General features: G+C 27.2%; 1 protein-coding gene across 2 annotated transcripts in view; it reads right to left on the bottom strand.

Moving 5' to 3' along the window:
- LOC111678717 (fibronectin type-III domain-containing protein 3A) overlaps nt 1–9,789 on the bottom strand; it is a 332,499-nt gene that overhangs the window by 185,402 nt on the left and 137,308 nt on the right. The window lies entirely within an intron of this gene.

Below are 9,789 nucleotides of genomic sequence, written 5' to 3'. Positions count from 1 at the left end.
ATCTATCTATCTATCTATCTATCTATCTATCTATCTATCTATCTATCTATCTATCTATCTATCTATCTATCTATGTTTAAAATGTGTTTATTCAATCAAATTTGTATTTTTTACCAATAAAACCAACAAAAATGTTTATAAATCCCATCGATTAATATAAGTGTTGCTAGCAACATGTTGCCTCAGCTACAAGTATTCAAAATATGAAAAATATAATAAGAATTTTAATAAAATTTTCTTAATTTCTTTAAAACAAATTTAAAAAATTTTTAAAAAGCAATTTTGTTTTTGTTCCAATCTATACACAGCTAAAGCAACATGTTGCTAGCGCATATATTAAGAAAACATGGTAATAAAGTAATCACAAAACTTAAATAAGTAATAATGATTTAGCATTATATATTAATATATAGATGATGTTGACAACATGTTTTTTCAAAAACAGCTATTGTTTATGTAAGAGTAAAGTTAAATAATTTACATTATGTTTATAAACATAGATGTATAGAAGTGTGTATTAGATGTTAAAGTTTTTATGTATAGCTTTTAAAATAAATCTAATCAATCTTATTGTTCCCCCTGCAAAGAAACAAGGAAAAAAACGAAAATAAAACTTCTTTTGAATTTTGATTTTTAGAGACTCTATTTTTTTTGCCTTTTCGCAACATTGTTTGCATGCCTGACTGCCATGTTGTTTTCTTGTTAGTTTATGTTAAATTGTTCATAAATTTTTTTTTGCGTCGTTGTTGCTGTAGAAAATATAAATTTTATAAACGAATTTCTTTATTTTTCCTGCTTGTATTTGATTAGTTTTGCATTCATTTGAGTTTATTTTTTTCTGTGTTTTTTTTTTTGCTTCGTTACTCGTTTGGCAAAATACGTAAAATTCATAAGAAAAAGTCAGTAGTAGAAAAAAAAAGAAAACATTTTTATAAATTTTTTGGCATTTCCGTTCCTGTTTCGATTTTTTTTTCACTCTTGTCTTTTATTTTTTTGCACAATATTTTACAGGCATTTAGCAAAAAGTTGCAGAAAAAAAATTGGAATTTATGCTTACGATTTTTTTTTGCCCATATTTTGGAAGATGCCTTTTAGTATGTTGTCATTTTTTTTTGTTTGTTGCCAGTATTTGGCATACAAGTATTTCCGTTACGCTAAAGTCTACAAACTGTTGTCACTGTCGTCGTTGTCGTCAGTAGGCTCCTTTTAGTTTTATTTTCCTTGCCTCCTTTAATCTATGTTTTATGCAGTTTTTTTTTTTTTTTTTGAAAGGGGGGTTTTCCTTGAAAGCTTGTTATAAAAAAAATAAATTTTAAATTATTTTCTTTTTTTGGTTTTGTTACCAAAAGTTAAAATAGTGTGATTGCTGTTTTCAAAAGCTTGAGAGTGTTAGAGAGAAAGAGTGTGTAGTTTATTTTTAAATTTATATGTTAATGTTAAAACATTTTTATGTTTTAACATAAATTTATGGTTTTCCTATTTAAATATTGTTGTCTTTTTGTTGTTGTTGCTGCTGCTGCTTTATATAAGTTAAAATTTATAATTCTAAGAATGTCCTGCTTAATGCTGTTTATTTTATTTTGTGCTGAAATGTCTGTCTCTCTCTCTCGCAGTGTGTATAAAGAAAATCATGTTGCTTGTCAACATTTTAAAAGCATTTTAAATGGAAATTTATTAAAAAAAAATGTTTCTTTATGGCATATATATTAAAGACAATTTTTTCTGTGTATATATTTAATATAAACATGAAAAAAAATATATATATATATATATAAAATTAATATTATGTAACATGTTGCAAAACATTTTTATTTAATATTGCTTAAAATTTAAGTTTGACTTTTTGTTTAGACATTTAAATTCTAATTTTACTAAAGAGCAGTAAAATTGCTTAAAGTTAAAGTGTTTCGAAACATTTATGTATACAAAATGTTGCTAAACTTATAGTCATGAAATACTTCTTATGTTTGTTGTTTGTAATATGTAGCTGGCAACTTGTTGCTAAACAAAATTTGTATACTATTTTTATAAATATTAATTTAAGTTGTTTTTTTTTACTAAATGTTTGTTATTTTTGTATTTTGTTGCTGGCAACATGTTGCTAAACCAAATTTTTATATTATTTTCATTACAATTCATTTAAATTGTTTTTTACAAAAGTTATAATTTTCTGTTTGTTTTCATATTTTGTTACTGGCAACATGTTGCTGAACAAAGTTTTTTCGTTTAGTTTCTAAAAAATTATAATTTATGTTGTTTTTCAATAGAATTTAATGCTTTCTGTTTGTAAATTTGCCAATTTTACTATTAGCAACATGTTGCTAAACACATTTTTACTTTAATAATATTATTGTTAGTTAGTTTGAAAGGAGGATGTACATATATACATAAAATCCGAAGAAATACACCTAGGCCTCTATCAGGCCTGTTGTGCGATCCTTAACCAGTGCCTCAGGTGAGAATCGTACCCATCACCTCCGGTCTACCAGACTAGAACACTAAGCACTAACCTAACGGAGGCCACAATATATTTATAAATATTGCAATTAAAGTCGTTTTAAAGACATACATATGACAACAAGTTTTGTTAATCTTTAAAAATGGGAACATATACCTATATTGAGGTCAGAAGTATATATACAATCTATCTTCATCTTTTAACATATGTATTTTACCTCAGGAATCTACAGCTGAAACTTCACGACCATAAGTTATATTGTTCCCCCAATATCAGTACCGCCAGCAAGTGTTGATCTCTTTGCGTGGCCTATGTCGTTGTCATTCTATGGTCGTAAGCAAAGAACTACTTGAAAAGTGGGTACCTTGAGCTAAAAAACCCAGTCATGCACCTTATTCAGCCAACAATCGTAAGAAAAAGACTACTAGGCCCACCTCGACATACAATGAGCCAAGTGTACAACTTGCAAAAATGTAGAGCTAAAAGTGAAGAATGTACTCGGAGAGAGCTCAAAACAACCTCAAACAGTGAACACCACAATTGATTCTTTGAGATACATAACAGGATGTTGAAAAAAGATGCTGCAGAAGATCATATTGAATCAGTTCAATCATATATATGAAGTCCTCTACAAAAAAAGTCGCTGCAAAAGCAGAAAAGCTAGAAAGGAATCAACTCCTTAACGATCTTTATTATGCAGTAACCAATAGCCTCGATAAGGAAATAAACAACGGTGCCCAGAGCATCATTGGCATTACTTTTCAAAATAAGAATGTTGACAATTGGAAACATTGTTACCGCTAGTCCATATAGGAAGAATGATGGTGGCCAAAGCATCATTAACAACTGTCGCTCAGCTTCAGAAAGAAATTAGTCTGCAGTCAGCAACCTCGAAAGAAATGGTCTGAAAACCCAAAAGAAAGTCAGCATCGATAAGGACATTAATAACGATGCCCAGAGCATCAATATCAATATTTTTAGAAATAAGAAAGTTAAGGAGAGTGAAGTTGATGGGAGCCACAGCATCATTTCCAACTGCAGGATACCTAAAAAAGTAAAGTCCTAAGAACATTATATTTTCTACTCTTATGAGGAATACATTTATAAAAAAATGTCACTAGCAACATGTTTATATTGAGAACAACAATGTTGCCGACATAAACAATATATTTGAAAGTATTTATAGCAACATGTTGGTAATTCATATTAAAAATCATTAAAAGGAACTAATAATATAATTCTGAAAAAAATATAATCTGTCGAACAACAACATACAGAACATAGTTAAAAGTGTTTATATTAATAGCAACATGTTGTTGTTTTTGCAATCATTAAATATATAACTATTCTTAAAAGAATTTATTGTAAAATTTTCGAAATATAACATCAACAATGTTGTGAACCTAAAGAACAAGTTAAGAAGTGTTCTTGTTTATAGCAACATGTTGCTATTTCATAATTATAATCATTTAACATTTAACTAATCATTTTAGGAAATATTAATATAATTCCCAAAATAATAAAAATTCCAGGACAACAATATTATGATCATGCAGAACATATTTAAAAAATTTTCATATTTATAGCAACATGTTGTTGTTTTTGCAATTATTAAATATGTAACTAAAAAAACAAGTTGGAAAGTATTCAGTTTTTATAACAACATGTTGCTCTTTTATAATTACAATTGTTAACATTTTAATGATTCGTTTAAAGAACTGATAACATAATTCCGAAAATATTATAATGTTGAGGACAACAATGTTGTGTTTATACGCAACTTGTTTGAAACCTGTTGAAAACCATTTTCATTTACAGCAACATGTTGCTTTTCTACATTTAAATCAATAAACATTTAATAAATCATTTAAGCAACTGATTTGATATAATTCCGGAAATAACATAATATCGAGCACAACAAAGTTGTGAACATAAAGAACATGTTGGCTAGAGATTACTTGTCTAACAACATGTTGCTGTAAACTTCTTGTTGGTAAACATTAAAGTTTTAACTATTCCTTAAAAGAAATGTAATAATAAACAACATAAAGTGAATCCCTTAAAAGAATTAATAACAAATATTTAAGAACAACAATGTTGCGAGAATAAAAAACATGTTCTTAAGTGTTCATGTTTACAGCAACATGTTGACTACAACATCATGTTTACAATCATCATTAAATATTTAACTAATTAACTTTACTATATCATTGCTAAGCTATTTAAAACATAAAGTTTGCAAGAACAAAACCTAGAGAAACCTTAAAACTTAGCATTTGTATATAAAAATTAACACGTTTCAATATTGTTTTGGCAAATAAACAGCAAAAGTACATCTTTTGCCTTAGACTGTCACATCATCATCATCAGCAACACAAAAAAAAAAAAAAAAAACACTATAAAACAGCGATTGTTGATGGCTGATGTTTAAAGGAGTGGTGGTTTTTGTTTTTCTATTAAAATGAACATCATTTTTAAACTTTGAAAACAGACAGACAGACAGACAGACAGACAGACAGACAGACAGACAGACAGACAGACATACTTCAACATTCAAGTACGAGAGTATTTAGTGTGTGTGTGTATGTATGTTTATTAAGTGAGTGCGAAAGCTTATGTATACATGTGTATAATGAAAGTTGCAAATAGTCTATTTACTTTGATGGATTAAGCATTTAACAACAAAAAAAATATTGTATATCTATAAACAAACATTTATATAGAAATAAATAAATGAACAAAAAATATGTGCAAAAAACAAAATAAAAGTAAATGACAGCACTTTGGATAAATACTTAAACTAACAAACTAAAAGTTCATTGACTTGAAAATGTTGACAGATAAATCGAAATGCCGAACAGTCATATAAATGTATATTTCAATGGTTTGTTGGTTGGCAATAAGGACGGACAAGTTAAAAAAAAGTAAAAATAATACTGTTTTTTGCATTTTTTAACATGTTGTTGGTTAAATAAAACTATGTAAGTTTTGCCAACAGCAATAAGCAACAACAGTTAAGAAAAAAAGTATATTTTAAATATCAAAAAAACAAAATTTGTTTAAAGAATTAAAATACAAATGTTTATATCAACGAAGTAGGGCAATTAATTGCAGTGTAAGTAAACTTTAGCAAGAGCTATTTGTTTAACCAGCATACATGTTAAAGCCAAATGTTGCTGGCAACATTGAAATATAAAATTTTTTGTTAGTTTTCTTATTTTGTGCAAGAAATTACAGAGGTTACTGAAAGATATATTAAATATATCTTTAGCAACATGTTGCTAGCAAATTTGTTTTAAATAGAACTGCTGCCCGCAAGATTAAGTTGTAATGTAAAGTATTTCATTATTTGATAGCTAATAACGAGCAGCTTTACTCTATTTTGTTTTAAGTACATTTTCAGCAACATGTTGCTAAACAATATACTGAAAACATAAAGCATATATAATACTCTAATGGCTTTTTAATTTTTTATATAAAATCCTACTTTTGTGGAAAGAAATTTCAATTAATATCGTTAGCAACATATTGCAAACAATTTCTTCAAGGCAGCATGTACTGTCACAAAACTAAACTCTTGATTAAAGTTGAGTTGTATTTGTAATATATTAGGTTTTTTTATTATGTTTACCATCGTATGATATTCTTTGTTTAAATAATATTTTCTGCAACATGTTGCTAAACAAAGTCTTTTTACATCCTTTTATAGCCATTATAAAAATGTTAATTTCCAATCTATCAACAATTTATACGAAAATTTGTAATTTAAAACTAAAACATGATGCCAGCAACATAACCAACTAAATAATGTTTATTTACTTAGAAAGTTTTATAAAATTTCGAAAAAAAAAAAAAAAAAAGAAGAACTAGTATTATGTTTTATTGCTAGCAACATTTGAATACCAAATCATGTAGCAACTTTTTGATAGACAGATTGTCAAAGAAACAATTAAAGAACTTTATTCATAAATCACAACTAAAGAAAAGTCTCTAAACTATAAGATTAATAAAATTTTCTTTAGCAACATTGTTGCTAAACATTTCAAAAACTTTTAAACATGTTGCCAGTTATAATTACTACATGATATATTCTAGATATAAAATTCATTGATGGAATTTAAACAAAAATATGTCTGGCAACATGTTGCCAACAATATGTTTTATATATGAATTAAATGAGGAGTTAGTACTGAATCGGAAATTATACTTTATAAGAAAATTTTTAATACTTTTTTCTTTAAAGTATAAATGTGTTTATCAACATGTTGTCAGCAACAAACTTTAAAAATAATCAACAGAAAATAGTTATCCTGTAAGAAAAACTACTAAAATTATAACAATTGTAAAATTAAATAAAAAAATTAGCTTAGCAACATGTTGCTAGTAACATTTTTCAAACTACATATATAAAATTCTGTAAATTTTCAATTGGCGAAATCAATAAAGCATGTCCAAAGTATAGCTATCTGTCTATACATCTGCCTGTCTGTGAAAGTGTTAATTTCAGTTAAAACAACAAAAATTCTAATGATTATTAAACTTTACTTAAAATTTAGCTTAGCAACATGTTGCCAGAATAATTTTTTAAACTTCATATAAAAAATAATGTATACTTTCATATAGCGAAGTCGATAAAGCTTTAGTTATCGTATAGCTATCTGCTCTACGTCTGTATGTCTGTCTCTTTGACTCTCTGTCAGTTTATTGAAATAAATTTTTTGAGGACCACAAGCTATGGTTGAACTTCCAAATCTTCACCAACTCTCTCAGACAATCCTTTGAAAAGTTAGTTTGTTGAAACCAACAAAATTCTTATCTAATTAAAGAAGTTATAGGAAAATTTCCAAAACTAACCTTAATTCCTTAAAATAGTTAATTTTAGTCCTTTCCAACTCAAAATTTGTTTGGCAACATGTTGCTGCACAAATGATGAACTATTGAAAAGTAAAGATTAATTGGTTTTCATTCATTCAAGTGTTACAATTCATAACAATTCTGTTGAAAATTCATTTGGCATCTCTAATCTATTAACCCTCTTGGTCTGATGTAGGGCAGTATAGTATTGCAAGCATGCAAAAAAATCCGACAACCTTCAATAAGCTTTTAAGCTGTATATGTAAATAACAAAAAAAAACAAAATGTTGCATATTCCCAGCAAAAAGTTAAATTGTAAAGTAAAATGTAAAATTTTACTAACACTATAGCATTAGAGTCAAGATCTTAATATCTTCGCTTACTGGAAGGTAGTTAGGTAAGTGCTTACTATGATTGCATACAAATTAGGTGGTTTTCTTTTTTAAATAAAAAGTAAGTTCTCGAGTCATTAACATGTTCTTACTGGGTGTTTATTGAACTGACTAAAAGTCAGCAAGTAATGATAGAGGGGACAATTTTCTACGTTTCCCTTAATAAATAAAATGAATAATAAATTACATAAACTATAAACATGGGTTTAAAACCCACAGCTTTTGAACGATTGGAATAATCCAAAGTTGGAATTTTCTTTTATTTTTTTTATTATTTACCAACAGCGATTAAATTCCCCAACAATAACAAGTTTTAATTGTTTTTACACGTTTTAAATACAATTCATATTTATGCCATTAAACGCTAAATTTTATAAAGAAAATTCTACACTCTATTGATGTCATTAAGTTTTATGTAAAAACTAGCAGGAAAAGGATTACATTTAGTCCTTTACAATAACAAGAAATAAAAGAAATTATGCTAATAAAACACTTAGTTCCTTTAACCCTCAATTCCAACACTTTATCTGTCAGTTTTGTAACAAACATACCGTCATAATCTACAGAAGTCTACAGCCCTTAAACTCCCCTTTAAGAGATAGAGAGCTCTTGCTTTGGTGCGTTAAAAATATAATATTAAAAAAAGGGAAGTAAACTTTATTAGTAAGATGAGATCGACTATATGATACTCTACATCAGTATAATAAAAAGGGAAAGATGGACAAACAGAAGGACAGACAGAAAAACATACAGACGGACAAACAGAAGGACAGACAGACAAACATACAGACGGACATAGCTAAATAAAACCCATAATATTCTGCTCACTTTTGCGATGTAGGGTATAACTAAACCTGCTAAAATGGTTCATTTGAAAACGAAGGAATTTTTTATAAAAAGAAACACAAAACTAACGCCATTTACTTTAACCAACAGCAAAGGAAAAAAAGGAAGTTGTTGAACTTTTATTGTATGCATAAATACACTTATTAAGCGTTTCTTTAGCTTAAGGATTTCGCAAAAAAAAATTCATCAAATATTTCCTTTTTTATTATTAATAAAAATTTATAGAAATATATTTTTTTTTTTTTTTTGTTCGTTTTGCACATAGCGAAAGTGTATCTTAATTTAACTCATATACTATTTGTAATTTACTTTTTTCATTAAAAAAAACTGTAAGATGATGTTGTAATAAAGCAGCAAACAAGAAAAAAAACGAAAAAAAAACTTTTACCCTTAGGAACATGTAACTTTATAGCAACATTTCTTATTGTTTTTGTTGCACTTACAATATAACATTTTTTATTTGTTGTAATAGTATAAAACCTTAAGTTAAACTTGCCTAAAGTTTCCTGCTTTTCTATTTAGTTTTTCTTTTTGTTTTTTTTTTTGCTTATTTTCTTTTATTTTTGGCTTGAAATAAAGTTTTATTTTATTTCCTTTGAAATGAATGTAGAACGAAAAAAGAGAGAGAGAGAGAACAAACAGCAGGACTGATAAGAATTGACTAATTTAATAAAGTTTTTAATAATGATTTCATTTTCAATTTAAGAAACGTAAAATATTTGTATAATAAAATGTTTTTTGATTTAATGAATAATTTTTAGAGTTTCTTTATGTTAAAGGTAGCTAGTTGTTGTTGTAACAAGTTGAACTTTTTTTGGTTAATGAAAAATATGGAAATTCTTATAATTCAAATCATTTTGTAACACTTTTATAAAAATTGTAAAAAAAAATGGATTGCCACTGGGCGTAACCAAGGATAATTTCTGTTAACCCAACTAAGATCCGAATCTATTGCTGAAATCAGGGACTTTAGCTGCACTTTCATACCGATCAAAACTTATACGAGGCAGATGTACTCAAGAGCTTTTAGACTGTCTATCTATCTATCTATCTATCTATCTATCTATCTATCTATCTATCTATCTATCTATCTATCTATCTATCTATCTATCTATCTATCTATCTATCTATCTATCTATCTATCTATCTGCCTATCTATCTATCTATCTATCTATCTATCTATCTATCTATCCATCTATCTATCTATCTATCTATCTATCTATCTATCTATCTATCTAT

The sequence above is a fragment of the Lucilia cuprina genome, chromosome 2, assembly GCF_022045245.1.
Source record: "Lucilia cuprina isolate Lc7/37 chromosome 2, ASM2204524v1, whole genome shotgun sequence".
In the NCBI taxonomy this organism is placed as follows: domain Eukaryota; kingdom Metazoa; phylum Arthropoda; class Insecta; order Diptera; family Calliphoridae; genus Lucilia; species Lucilia cuprina.
This window is presented reverse-complemented; position numbering and strand designations above follow the sequence as displayed.